We start from the raw sequence: 13829 nt of genomic DNA on the forward strand, positions 1-13829 counted from the left end.
GGTCGCTCCCCATCCCCTGCCCCAGTTACCTCAGATAACTCTGACCCTATTGTTATTCAATTCAACTCTCACTTTATATATACTATAACCTCTGTGCTAGGTAGGCAACCTAATCAACCACTTACTGTCCCCACTCCTCCAGATAATCCCAACCCCTACACTTTTACTCCCATCCAAACTAGCTATATAAAAACTCTCCTAATCAAACTAAAACCCTGCTGTCTTGCAGCTGACCAACTTCCTAATGAATTTGTAAAAGTTGCTGCTCCTTCTGCTGCCTACTCCATATCAATCTTGATTAATCATTCTATTACAGAACAATACGTCCCACTTCTCTGGAAAATATCACACATCATTCCCCTTCATAAAGGCAGAACCTTTAAAGAACTTACTAACTACTGTCCCATAGCCATCCTTTCACCCTCACAAAAATCCTGGAAAAGTGAATCCACAATCAACTCCTTAACCACTTCCTTAGTCACAATCTATTATCCAGTTCTCAACACGGCTTTAGGCTTAAACATAGTACTAGCACTGACCTAATAACATTCACCAACACCATTCATCATCTCTTAAATGAAGGCCAACTTGTCTCCTCTATCTTTCTTGATATGTCCAAAGCATTTGACGCAATTTCCCACCAACTGCTACTCAACAAGCTCTCATCCTATGTTCTCAATTCATCACCCCTGTCCTGGTTCCATAACAATCTTTTCAATCGACAGCAAGCTACTAAACGGGAAAACAATCTTTCCCCTGGGAAATCTGGGAGATTAATTCCATAATTTTCCCAGTTTTGTAAATTATTATTTAGGGCTATTCTAGGTTTGAGTGGATGCCATAAAAATGTTAAGATTAATTTATTGTATTTTTGTATTATATGCTTAGGTGGAGGTAGTGAAAATACTTGTATGAGATATAATATTTTGGGGAAGATAATTGATTTGATTAGATATAGCCTGTCCTGCATTGTTAAGTATTTATTCCAATTATTAATCAATGTCTCTATATTGCTTATCATTGTGGTGTAGTTATATTTGATAGGACTCTAAATATTGAAGTTTATCTTCAGGAACAATATATCTGGAGAGCATTTTATCCAGTTTGTTTTTTCCTTTTGGGTTTATACTTATTATTTTCATTTTATCATCATTCAATGGCAGTCCCAAAACTTTTTGGAAATGGAGCATGATTTTAAATAAAGATTGTATAGAATGATTTGCATTGGACAAAGATAGGAAAATTTCATCTGCAGATAGTTGTAATTTCAATGTTATATTTTTGGTTATTATACCTTGTATGTTGACCTATGACCTAATGTTGTTCACAAATGGTTCAAGTAGTAATGTAAATAATAAGGGTGATAGCGGACAGCCTTGTTTGGTTCCTTTTTTACTTGTAATAGATCCTGATCTATAAGATCCTAATTTAACATATGCTAAGGAATTTTCATATAATGTCATTATTAAGTTTATAAAGGCCATGGGGAATTCATATTCTTCTAAAACTAGTTTTAAATATTTCTAGTTTACTGTATCAAAGGCACTGTTGATGTCTAATGAAACTAATGTTAAGTCTTTGTTTTTGTGTTTTGTATAGTCTATTAATGTCATAATTCTTTTAATGTTATCATAAGTGTTTCTTCTTTTTATAAAACCTGTCTGGTCTTCATGTATTATTACTGGGAGAAAATGTGTAATTCTATTTGCAAAAATTACCATAAACAGTTTATAATCTATATTAAGTAGTGATATAGGCGTGTATGAGGAACAGTACTTTTCATCTTTACCTGGTTTGACTATTGGTGTTATTAGTGAATATTTCCATGAAGGGGGAGTTAATAATTTATCTTTAGATGTGTTATATACTTTAAGGAGTAAGGAAAAAGATTGTCCTGGTAATAGGCGTATCATTTTTGGTAATATATTGTCTGATCCAGGGGCCTTATTCATTTTAAGTTTTGAAATTTGTGTTTTTAATTCTGTCATCATTATTGCTTTGTTAATTATGTCTGTTTAGTGTTGGGTTAATTTAGTAGTTGTATTCTTACTAAGAAATTCTTTAATATCTTTTAATGAAGTAATTTCAAGGTTGGATTTATTAAGATTATTGTAATGAAGTTTGAATGTTTCTAGTATACTGTTAAGATCTGTTACTACCTTGTTTATGTGTGTGTTGAAAACTCCTTTGATTTGTCTGGATTTAATTATTTTTTTGTCCTATTTGCTAATTGTTTATGGCCGAAGGAGTTCATAGAGTAAGAGTCTAATTTAATCTTCTCCAGATTTATCATGATTTTATGATGTAATATCTCAGAATATTTGTTGTTGATTTGTGTTAATTCTATTATGAAATTGGAGTTGCCTGTTTGCATTTCTAATTTAAGTTTATCCAGTTTATAAGTTTATCATTTCTTTATTCCAGTTTTTTTCTTATTTATAAACCATGTTAGTGCTTTACCATAAATGTATGATTTTTATGCGAAAGTGCTTTTCACCAAAGAAGCACTTTCGCGTAAGTATGCCTGTTGCGGAGGTCGTACTATGGTGTGGATAAGGGAAAATTCCCTTTTCTCCACTGTAGTGCAATCTCAGAGGGAGAATATTAAAGTGTGGGGTGTGGGGGGCACAGCCCTCCACATGCAGGTGCAGGGGGGGCTTCTCCCCTTGCAAAAATGTTAATTTAGTGTTTTGTTTTTGTCGAACACACTTTAAAGAAAGTGCTTTTTCGATGAATGCGCTTTCGTTAAATTGTGTTCGGTGGTAATGGATTCAGACTTTTGTTCTTTCGATCAAAAGTCCTAGATCTATATATATATATATATATATATATATATATATATATATATATATATATATATATATATATATATATATATATATTTCAGAAATATATTCAGTGTTATTTAATTCCAAGAATGTCAGCATTTCATTTACATAAAATTATTTTAGATTTGTTAGGTATGAGGGGATTCTAGTAATTGGTAGAGAGAAATATAGTTCAGTGTCTACTTCAAATAGTATTGTATTATGAACTGATAGATGACAGGCTATAACTTTAACTTCATTCAGTTTTGTTATTAAACCATTGGATACATGGACTTTATCAATACACGAGTCAGATTTATGTCTATATGAATAAAATGTAAAAAATAATGAGAATAATCAGCAAATTGGTTAACACCATTGACTGTTACTGTATCAATAAACTTCATTAAAGCTCTAGAGACAGAGATGATTTTTCCTATTACAGTAGGAGTCTGAATCTTTGTCTTCCATAATACATTTATAGTCTCCTGCCATTATTAAACTTCCTTTTGTATGGAGTGTTATATCTTCTAAATGAGTATTAATTATTTTAATATCAATCCCGGGTATCCAGTATAAATTAACCAGGGTGTAAATCATTTTGTTAATTTCAAGAGATACAATGCAAAACATACCTGAAGAGTCTTGATGTGTTGATATTATCTTAGGGGTGAGAATATAATTTCTGATAAATATAGAAACACCTCTTCTCTTTTGTTTAAAATTTGAAGTTGTTAGTACTGAATAGTTATTGAAATTTAATTTATTTATGTCATCATTAGTAAGGTGCGTTTCTTGAAGAAATACTAGTGAGGGTATTTCAGGCTTCTGCCTTGAGAATATGCCATCCGTTTATGGATGCCATGCTTCAGTATGTGAGAGAGCACATGTGGTTACCACATACCCCAGAGGAGAAAGCACATGTGACCTGCACAAATGGTTTAAGAGGCATGATTTCTCACAGAGATCTGTTGTTGGTGATTATTGATATTCCCTAGAGGTCTGGCTAATAAGTCAATGCAATCAAACAGATCAGGGGGAAAACCATGCACTATCACAGACCATAAACATTACTTAGCATCTGTTTGAGCTGCTGAAAGCACACTTTCACTGTCTGGATTCCCTGCAGAATAACCCTGCCACTTGTGCCAAAATACTGACCGTGTTTGCACAATATTAAGCAGTTATAGGAGGGTAACCTCTTCCAGGACTAGCAGTTCCTGGTACAACAGGCAGTGGAAGCTAAGGCAAACAGAGTCAGAAGAGGAGTCAGTAGTAAGGGATGACCTTGCTGGATGGAGGTGGACATTGTATGTCATGGCACAAGAAAAGAGGCAGTGGACTACATGTAACATTACTGTATAATTATACAAGTGTTAAGCGGTTAAGGGGTTGGTAGTGTGGCTTAATGGCTAAGCTGTTTGCCTTAAAAACGCAAAGTGCAGGGTTTGAGTCTCACAAGGGATAATTAGCTAGGCTTAAAATGGCACGCAAGGGCAGTTAGCTTAGTAGTAAACTATGAACTATGAACTAAGCCAATACACTACAATAAAAATGATGTGTGTAAAAACAACACCAGGCTATGTTTACCCACATATAGGCTAGCTATGCTGTGTGTCAGGCATACGCAACTCAAGTAACAGTGTACAAAGAGCAGGGCACAGGAATAATTGTTTGCACAGCTGGAGAGGGAAGAAAAGGAGTGGATGTTTTTCAGAGGGACGTGTGTAAGTGCTGATGTGTATAAAAAGAAAATGTGGTTTCCTGGGAGTGACCAAAGCAGTATGGGGGCAATGAATGTGTGTGATATGCTGGGGACTGTGGTGGTGTGTATGTCTGCCTGTCTGCAGGGACATGGCCTTAGCAGCTGGCCCAGCTCTGCAGCTGCACTTACTGGACACGTCCAGGGTTTACATGACAGTGGGTTAAGCATCCTGTGCAATCCGCAGCTCATGAAAGCTGAGTCTGCCATGAGTTACACTAGCTGTACCTTTACCCTGAATGCTGGTGTGTGACTTGACCTTGACTGACATCTGTAAGGAGATGTTCCAGCATGATAACAGCCACAGCCAGGGGATGCCTTCTCCTGTGTGTAGACACCCCCACAATAGATGTCATGGAAGTGCTAGCACCATGGGAGAACACCTCCACAAATACACCCCCACAATAGATGTGGAAATGCTAGCACCATGGGAGGATACCCTCACAATAGATGTTGTTGTGGAAATGCTAGCACCTTAGGAGAACACCCCATGATAGATGTTGTTCCTGAAGTGCTAGCACCATGGGAGAACACCCTCACAATTGATGTTGTTCCAGAAGTGCTAGCACCATGGGAGAAAACCCTCACAATAGACGATGTTGTGGAAGTGCTAGCACCATGGGAACAGGATCTCAAATGTCCATGGACATTTTGTCCAATATCTGTGACTGTAGCAGATGAGCAGTTATGAGGTCAGCCCTCACTCCTGCCAGATGCCTCACAGAAAACATTGCATAGTCCAGTGTGTAGTTCAGTCTCTCCAAGGAATCACTCATATCGGACATGCATTCCTATAGGTCAGCATGCACATCCTTGATCAGTTTCACTGTGTCTGCCATGGTGTGATGGCAGCAGCATGTGTTTCCACAATGGATGTGCACATATGTTGCGTTGCAGCCAATGAGACACTAACCTCAGGGAGAGGATGATAACCATGTCTCTGATGAGCACCATTACCAATACCCCTATGTAGACCTCCCTGTCAGTGGGTGCTAGGACAGATTTAGACCTCTGTCTGGGGGCTAGCACACTTCCCTGATAAATAGTTTGTCAGTCAATCTATCTTCTCTCAGATATTTGTGTAGTCTAGGTATCTGTGGTCATAGAGATTGTGTATATGGTTTGTGTAGGGGATGCAAGGGTGACTCACCCTGTGTCAAACACACACATTGCATGTCCTGACTGTGTTGGCTTATCCACCCCATCATTATCAGAGTTTACAAATCCTCTAACATCAGATGGCAGCAGTTTCACAGTGCTGGTACTAGATAGACTCACATGTGACTATACCACAGCAAAAAACATCCATTGTAGGTATGACACTGCACCACAAATAAACATAAAACCAATATCTTTACATGATAAAATTTAATACCCATGGCCATACTGTGTGCTATTTGTCATGCCTGTTGGACTCTCAATATACCTGTGTGTATTAAAGAGGACTTGCATCTGTTGATAAAATGACATAGGACTGCATACCTCTGGCTTCCACAGTTATAACCTTCTGGGGCCAGTCCAGCTTTGTCCCAATATCTAGCACCACACTGTGGGAATCCTTGAAGGTGACACTGCCTTTTAGAGAGGCCAGGAATCCCTATGTCTGTATGAGAGGTGGTTTTGTTTATAGCGCCCCAGTTGTTGCCTTATGTTCAAGGCCGTAAGCCTTGGCTTCTGCTCTGTAGGTGGCAGCATACATAGATCATATCCATTTGGGCAAGACATGTTTATGGTAGGGCTAATCATCAGCGTGGACTTCAATGAGCCATCAACCATGGAGATGGAGGGGCTGTAGTCTCATATCATTCTCAGCATCTGAGAATTTTGGCCTGTGGCTGAATGTGGACTGCACATCATATGAAGCATTTTTTCTATGTTCCCTGTTTTTTTTAGGCATAGCTCAGTTGTTATAGAAAGGAATTAACAGCCTTGTTCCAGCATGGTCCTTACAAATCATTACAATATATCCTACTAGGCCAAGCAGTAGGATGGATATATGCCTGAAAGATATCTTTATCCGCCATATTTAAGAAATGTTAGGCATGTATGTGGACTGAGCACATATTGCCACAAAACAAGCATAGAAGTGCAAGTGAACACATGACCATTACAATAGTACTGTTACAAAGGTTGTGGCTATTGACATATGTTCAATACATACAACACTAAAATGGCACTGAAAAGTACTCTGAATATAAGTTCAGGGGTGTGTCTCCCAGCTAGCTTAGCAATCTTGCAGGCTACATGTACCCCTCAAAACACTTTTGAACAATATGTTTTAATGTACTAAAAAGCTGACATCCCTTATAGACATCAGGGTAAAGAGAAGTGAAAAGGAACCACGGTACAAAGGAATGGATCTGTAAGATGTACTTACAACATATAAGCAAATATATTTATCCATAAGGAGAATTTTTACCAAAATCAACCTTAGCAGAAATCAAACTCCATTACCAGTTTTCGTTTTTGTAGTGTGATGAGGCTTACTCTTTGTTGTCATGCTTACAATGTGTAGATTCACTCCTCTGGATGTAATGATTATGCTAATTAAGGCTCAGCTCATTATTGTTTCTGAATTGCTCTATGAATCATTTATGCAATTAGAAGAAGAGAAAAAATATCTCATGGATTTAAGAAATGTTCTGATGAAGTCCATAGTTGTTAGGATGAAAATGATTAACTAAAATCAATATTAAAAAGAATTATCTTCTTATTTTCTGTGGGCTTCTTTTCACGTAACTGCCAGTTTATGCTGTGTTTTTGATGTCTGCCATTTTTTCCTGAAATTCTTCAAGGTAAGACTTCATGTTTGGAGAAAGCGAAGGTAGTGTGAGGAGGAGAAAAGCTGGAGGCTCCTACAGCAGGATTATACCAGACCCCAGTATAAGTTTGAATAGTTCAAACAAGGCTGTCATCCATGCTACTAGTACCCCATACTCAGTGGAATATTGCCATCACCATCACAGTGACATCATCATCATCTTTCGGCTTTTCCCGTTAGGGGTCGCCACAGTGGATCATCTCTTTCCATTTCTTCCTATCCTCTGCATCTTGCTCTGTCACACCAACCGCCTGCATGTCCTCTCTCACCACGTCCATAAACCTTATCTTAGGCCTTCCTCTTTTCCTCTTACCTGGCAGCTCCATCCTTAGCATCTTTTTCCCAATATAACCATCATCCCTCCTCAGCACATGTCCAAAGCAACGCAATCTCATCTCTCTTGCTTTCTCTCCAAACTGTCCAACATGAGCTGACCCTCTAATATACTGATTCCTAATCCTGTCCATCCTAGTCACACCGAGTGCAAATCTTAGCATCTTTAACTCTGCCACATCCAGCTCTGACTCCTGCCTTTTTGTCAGTGCCACTGTCTCCAACCCATATAACATAGCTGGTCTCACTACCCTCTCGTAGACCTTTCCTTTCCCTCTTACTGGTACCCGTCTGTCACAAATCACTCCTGACACTCTTCTCCACCCATTCCACCCTGCCTGTACTCTCTTCTTCACCTTGCTTCCACATTCACCATTACTCTGAACTGTTGATCCCAAGTACTTAAACTCGTCCACCTTTACTAACTCTACTCCCTGCATCCTCACCATTCCTCTACCCTCCCTCTCATTTACACACATATATTCTGTCTTAGCCCTGCTGACCTTCATTCCTCTGCTCTTTAGAGCATATCTCCACCTCTCCAGAGTCTCCTCATCCTGATTCCTACTCTCACTACAGATCACAATGTCATCTATCAATCACCATCACAGTGACATAAGGCGCTAAAATCCTGACCTCCTTTGTTGATGGGAGGATAGAGTTAAACAACAGTCACCACATCTGCACTGTAAGCATAAGTTATTTTGATACACAAATAATCTGCCACTGCAAGCCATCCACACATTTTACATTATGCTCTTTTTACTTATATAACCCCTTTGAAAAGATCCAAAAGAATAGGCAGCTGCACAGGAGCAGACTGGAGCACCTAAGTAAATGTCACGGTCAGTGCACACGATTTTATAAAAAAACGCCTGTCAATAATTTTAACACTACTAGGGATTTTTTAAAAAAAAATATCATTTTCCTACACTAGTGACACATCTGTCAGCAGTGGCATAGCTGAAAGGTAGCAGTATGAATGTGCAATGTTAGAAGTGTGTTTCCTCATGCCTTCTCCTGTATAGGTGTATAAGTGGGTCCTGATGTTAAGTCTCTGTCCTCACATTATCTGGATATTTTGGGGTTCAGTCTCCCTACAGTTGAATAATTCACGTGTTTTGCTGCTGCAGTAGCATCTTATCTAAGTACAAGACTATATATGTACAATCATCATTGGTAGTTTGGTGGGTTTCCCAATATGCAATAGAAGCTGGTTTCATTGCTTATCATGTGTGACTGAAATACGTATATATCTGAGAAGTATGTTTACTGTGCAAATGTACAGTATTCCCAGACATCAAATTACATCTCAGACAATATGCACCTATTGTTCTTCTCCCTGCATATCTAAATATATATATATATATATATATTTATATATATATATATATAATATATATATATATATATATATATATATATATATATATATATATATTTATATAACCCTATATAAATAGGTTTACTATCATATTCTCGAGACCGACTTGGTCGAATACACTTTGTACGAAGTCCATATCTCGAATGCTGGCAATGTCAAACACTGATAATGTGGAGGTAGAGATCTCGCCTCCATCTTGACCCATGTTAGTGCTAGTCTGAAAATAGCATTTGATTTGTAATTTGATATTACCGGAGTTTGATACTGTCAGTGTTTGCAGTTGTGAGTTGATGATATGATCATTTGATCGCGTCTGTTTTGGGAAAATATGCTTAGTGTTAACAACATATCATCAAATCAGAAAAAACATTTGCTTCTACTGTACATGTTCTGAACTAACTCTATGGAACATGCATGCAAAAAAACAGCGCTTTCCATCCATACCTCCTGCTTATTAAATATACTAAGTGTGGGACTGCATGATTCCCATGAAAGGGGCCATATTCTACTTCACCAGGATCATCCTTTCTCTCACAGCTATCAGACTTATGTAGAGTCGATCTTAGCCGTGATTGACCAGTCAAATAGTCATTATTAATATATATGTATAAATATATATATATATATATATATATATATATATATATATATATATATATACTGGTTTGAAAAGTGTATTTATTAAACTGTTTAATTATGATCATAGTTAGAAATGCAATTTTTCATTGAGTTTGTATTTTTCTTCCCTGCTTAACCTAATCTCCTTATAGCTCTCATACCTGCCTTCCTTACCCGACTTTCTCTTTGGGTCTATAGTAAATTAGAAAACGCTTAAAATATTGAACGCTGATTTATCGACTCTTTGAGAGAGAAAGCTGATAATCCCGAAAGACACAGAACATCGATTTTTTTTCCCAGGGAAAAAAAAATCGCTGGGCCGTTTTCAGGACTTTATCAGTTCCTCCACTGTAGTGCAATCTCAGAGTTGGTATATTTAAGTAGGGGTATGTGGGGACACAGCCCCCAACATCTGGGGGTGTTGGAGGTGAAGCCCCCCACTTTATTTTGTGTTTCGAACTTTTTCTTTTTTTTTTTTTTTGGTGGAACAGCAATTTTTTTTCCCCTGGAGAAAAAGGCTGTTCTGTGTCTTCGAGATGGCAACGTTTGCTTTAAATGGGTCGATAAATCAGCATTCACTGTTTTAAGCATTTGCTGATTTAACATAGACCCTTTCTCTTCTCTTCATAAAAAAGGGTAGATGTCCAACAAAAAAGTATTTGCTTCCTACCCCACTTTCATCCTGCTCATTCTTTATTTCTTCACCTTCTGTTCTACCCTCTGCTTGCTTCACCTTTCCATCTCTTTCCTATACCACTATTTACAACCTTTAATCTGTTCAAAAACAAATAACTATGCCACACACATTCCCAAAAAAGGGCTTATAAGTCACTTATATTTTTGTGGTTGTGTTTGCATAACAGGTCATGGAGAACACCATTGATACCTATGCATAACTGACCAGAAATGGCACTGTTCATTATGCCGAAACAACATACTCCAGTCAATGTCATGTCTTACATACATTGGCCTTGAATGACATCAGTCCCACAGATGTGTTCAGTGCCTGGCTCAGTTTGGTTATGAAGTAGTTTGTAGAATGTCACTGCACAGAGTGGTGGTTCAAACCCCATTGGAATATATATATTTGCTTTACACTTTTCTGCTTTCAGTCTGCAAATGTATAACACTCACCTGCTGGTGCACAAACGTCTAGAACTGGAGGTAAAAAGCACAGTGGCATTAGTGAGGTACAAATACCAATCAAAAATAATTTGCATTTTAATTCCTATGATCCAAAACCATAAGAGTTGTGTGTGTGTGCGTGTGTATATAGAGAGACAGAGAGAGAGAGAGATAAATATAGATATAGATACATAGTTAGCGATAGATATGTAAATTGTGACATAAGTGAAGTAAATATATCAGTGTGACTAGAGTGCCTTTGATTGCAGTAAAGTGTTAATTGCTCATTGCTTCTACATAAGAGAGTTAACTGACAAAATAAATTCAGAGGAGTATTTCTTCATTTCAAGGATCAACAAGGGTGAATGGGAGCTCATCGAAAAACTCTACAGGTGGGGGCATGGCCAATATGGCAAGCTGCTAACAGCACAAAGTCTTAGCTCTGCTTTATTTTCTTTTTTCTGACAGGATTTTATTATACAAACTTAACACAAACTTATTTTCTTATACATTTTGAGTCTTTTAAACAAACTTGGATAACTATTTGAAAGAAAAATCAAGTTTTTATGTTTTTTCTTTCATTTTTTTCCTGTCAGAAGTTTTATTGACTGTTGTGATGGAATGAGCCACTCAAAAGTGAACTCTCAAGACAACTTGGTGAAAAAGGAACTGTGGTCTATAATGGGCAATATCCAGAAGCTATCTGTTAAATTTTATACACTTGAGATCAAAATGGACAATATAAAAGAAGATTCCAAGAAACAAACAGAAATGTTAAAAGAGATCATAAAACAACAGTCTGTTCAGATCTCAGCAATAGAAGACATTAAATGACCCGGATAGCAGAATGGCAGAGAATGAGAATTACAAAGAATTCCAGTTAAAACAAAATACTTTGCTTACAGAAAAAACAGAGGATCTAGAAATTAGATCTAGAAGGAAGGAGACAATATGTTGGAGTTTTTAACTAACTGAATGCTTTAAAATTCTAAATCTACCAGAAGTTCTCTCTTTTGATATTAAAAGAACCCATAGAGCTCTTTTGACTTCTTCTTTGAAGAAAAATCCCCCAGTCCCCAGATCTATTATTGTAAAATTTCTTTCCAGCCAAGACAATGACCTGGTACTGAAGACTCATTGGACCAGTTGTCAGATAAAAACAAATAACACTATCAGGTTTGACAATGACTATACTGGAGCTGTTATGACCAAAAAGAAAGCATGTATTCCATTCATAAAAGACATAAAGAAGCTAAATGTTAAAGCTCAATTAATTTTTCCAGCCAGAATTAGGATCTGTTTACAAAAAGGTCAGACATCTTTCAATTATCTAAACGATGCAGTGGAATTTTCCTAGAAAAAGAAGCTTTTTGATCAATCAAAAAATATGGATTGGACTTTTGTCAGCTTAATGAACAAGCAAAAATAAATGGCTGGTCTTCAAAGGATAAGAATAGTAAAAAAATAAAGACAAGTAATGTTGTTCTCAAATTCTATTTTGCCTAACTAGCTCTCTTACAGATATTCAGTTTTGTCATCTATTACACTTCATCATCAAATATGAGGTAAAACAAACAAAAAATATATACTTTATCAAAATATTTTTCTGTAGTATTTGAAATAGTGTATATATGTTATTATTACTATCACTTGTAAAGCTCCTTTATTATTTTATTTTAATTCTAACATTATTTTCAAACATAGAGAGTAGTGTGTATGTGGTGGGGTGTGTGTATTAATAGTGTGTGTGTGTGTGTGTGTCTATATATATATATATATATATATATATATATATATATATATATATATATATATATATATATATATATATATGTTTATGGGTCTACTTTTCTTTGCTGAAATTTCATTATTTTGAAAAAGAAAAGAAGAGGACCACTTACGCGAAAGTGCACTTTCGCGAATAATGGTTCAACGAACCGTTAAGAAACACTGCAGTGCTGAAGCACATTATAGTGGGGAAAAGGGAATTTACCTGTTTACCCACTGTAGTGCGATCTTGGAGTTAGTATATTTAAGTAGTGGGGGTGGGGGGGTGCAGGGGGTCTTGCAGCCCTGCAAAACACTGTTTTTTGTGTTTTTTTTATGGGTGAACTGATATTCATGAAAGTGCATTTTCGCATAAGTGGTCTACTTTTCTTTTTCAAACTAATGAAATTTCGACAAAGAAAAGTAGATCTATATATATATATATCCTCAGATATTATTTTCTAACATAGAAACTAGTGTGTGTGTGTGTGTGTGTGTGTGTGTGTGTGTGTGTGTGTGTGTGTGTGTGTGTGTGTGTGTGTGGTGTGCATATTAGCATGTTTAACTAATCCATTTACTTTTTTATTTTTGATTATTCTATCTGGTGAATATGGGTGTGTGTGATAAGCTTTATTTATGTCCAGTGAGTGTTCTGTTTGTGATGTCCATCCTCTAGATCAATAATCAAGGAGCCTAATGCTCACCACATATACAGATGGGGAGCATTCACTTAGAACAAAAATGGATACGCACAGTATTTTGAGATGCAGTTCTCTGCTTCAAGCACAACTTTCCTCCAGTCCTGCGGCTAGGTTTCCCTCTCCAGCCCCAAATAAGACTCCACACTGACACAGCTATAGAATTAATTCCTTAGCCAGGTGTTCCAGGCTAAGTCCTCCACTACCCTCTCTCAGTAATCAGTGCTCTGTGTCCCAGTTTAAAGTAGCTGACAGACCCATTCTCTTTGAGCTTTGGTTTTCACACACACACACACACACACACACACACACACACACACACACACACACACACACACACACACACACACACCTGGGACAGGCTGGCAGAGCTTACCTGCTCTACCACCTCCATAAAGACTAAAAGGTAGATAGACTTCTACCACAAAACCCACAAATCCAGCTACTCTAAGGCTCTAGCCACCCTTATAGTGCCTTTTTTAGGCAAGGTTCAAATGACAAATTCACCACCCTA

This window comes from Protopterus annectens, chromosome 3.part0 (genome assembly GCF_019279795.1).
Source record: "Protopterus annectens isolate FY-2018-M chromosome 3.part0, PAN1.0, whole genome shotgun sequence".
NCBI classification, from domain to species: domain Eukaryota; kingdom Metazoa; phylum Chordata; order Ceratodontiformes; family Protopteridae; genus Protopterus; species Protopterus annectens.